The sequence below is a fragment of the Hyla sarda genome, chromosome 6 (genome assembly GCF_029499605.1).
Source record: "Hyla sarda isolate aHylSar1 chromosome 6, aHylSar1.hap1, whole genome shotgun sequence".
NCBI lineage: Eukaryota > Metazoa > Chordata > Amphibia > Anura > Hylidae > Hyla > Hyla sarda.
In genome coordinates, this window is record NC_079194.1 from 78,856,291 (window position 1) to 78,857,744 (window position 1,454).

General features: G+C 50.9%; 1 pseudogene; it reads left to right on the top strand.

Annotated features, from left to right (window-relative positions):
- Window positions 1–382: 382 nt before the first annotated feature.
- Window positions 383–485, top strand: LOC130277885 (U2 spliceosomal RNA; annotated as a pseudogene).
- Window positions 486–1,454: the final 969 nt, after the last annotated feature.

Genomic DNA, 1,454 nt, shown 5'->3' on the forward strand with positions numbered 1-1,454 from the left:
CACTGTTCTTAAAGGGATACTCTGCTGCTCTGTGTTTGGAACAAACTGTTCCGAACGCTGGAGCCGCCGCCGGGAGCTCGTGACGTCATAGCCCCGCCCCCATGACATCACACACCCTCAATGCAAGTCTATGGGAGGGGGCGTGACGGCTGTCACACCCCCTCCCATAGACTTGCATTGATGGGGCGGGGCTATGACGTCACAAGCTCCCGGTGCTGGCTCCAGCGTTCGCAACAGTTTGTTCCAAACACTGAGCAGCAAAGTACACCTTTAAGCTGGTATGTCTGTATGGCATATCTGCTGCTAAGCCTCTGTTTGCAGTTTTGCTTCTCTTTTGGGTGTTTTTTTAGTTATGATTGCAAGAATAATGAAGCATAAATACATCGCTTCTCAGCCTTTTGGCTAAGATCAAGTGTAGTATCTGTTCTAGATCAAGTGTAGTATCTGTTTTTATCAGTTTTTCATGCCGGTGGGCAGTAACGCCAGTATGGGCCTGGTGGGGATGGGTGCTGCATGGAGGGTGCAGGTGTACCAGGGCTTTCCGGGCTGGTTCTGAGGAATCAGCTCGACGGCTGCCCCGATGTGACCTGATCCCTCCGGGTCTCGCCACGAGGCTGAGAGGGTCTACAGCCGAGGTACTTTTGTGCCTCGGGGAGTGGTGACCCCGAGGTGCCGAAACTCACTGGGAATACTGGCTCACTGAGTTGAAGCACGGGCACCATAATCTCTTCACCTTGTGGCACTCACCTCTTGATTCCCGGCCTTCTGGCTAGGATCAGATAAATTTTTATAGATCCGGCCGGATGTCCGGGCAGTATATCTGCACACATTCACTTATTTATTTCTTTTTGTCTCACTGTGTCACTTTTTGCGTGTTGTGTGTTCACAGGATATGTCAGGATGCGGTAGCCCTTCTGGGTGTCCCTCCTGGCGGTCTAGGGGAGGTGTGTGTGGCCATTAGGTTCCGCACCTCCCTGCAAACACCCCGGGTACTCCTGTGGCAGGGTACCTACCGTTATCGGCTCTGCGGGCAGATACCTTGGCTAATGCAAAGGGGGATGCCGGGAGCATTTGTGGTCCCCTAGTAGCTTCGGCGAAAAGGGACATTGAACCTGGAACCTCGCAGGTACCTTTTGGTCTGGAGGCGAAGGGTAAGGTTTGTTGGGGGGCCTCTCTCCTATCGGAGAAGGGCTTGCGATAGACCGCATCCTTTGTGCAAGTTTTTTTAGTGTAACACGTTTGCACTTTTTCTTGCACTTTGGGTGAATTGAGAGCACGTTCCTCGGCTTTAAAAATAAAGCATAAATACACTTTGCCCTATTGAAAAGGACATTATTAAAGGGGTACTCCAGGGAAGTATATTTATTTTAAAAAAAAGTTCCAAAGCCACAACACTACCTGGATATGTTCCCTGTAAACCATTCTGGCTGATATGCCTGTGGCCCCTGTGGTCT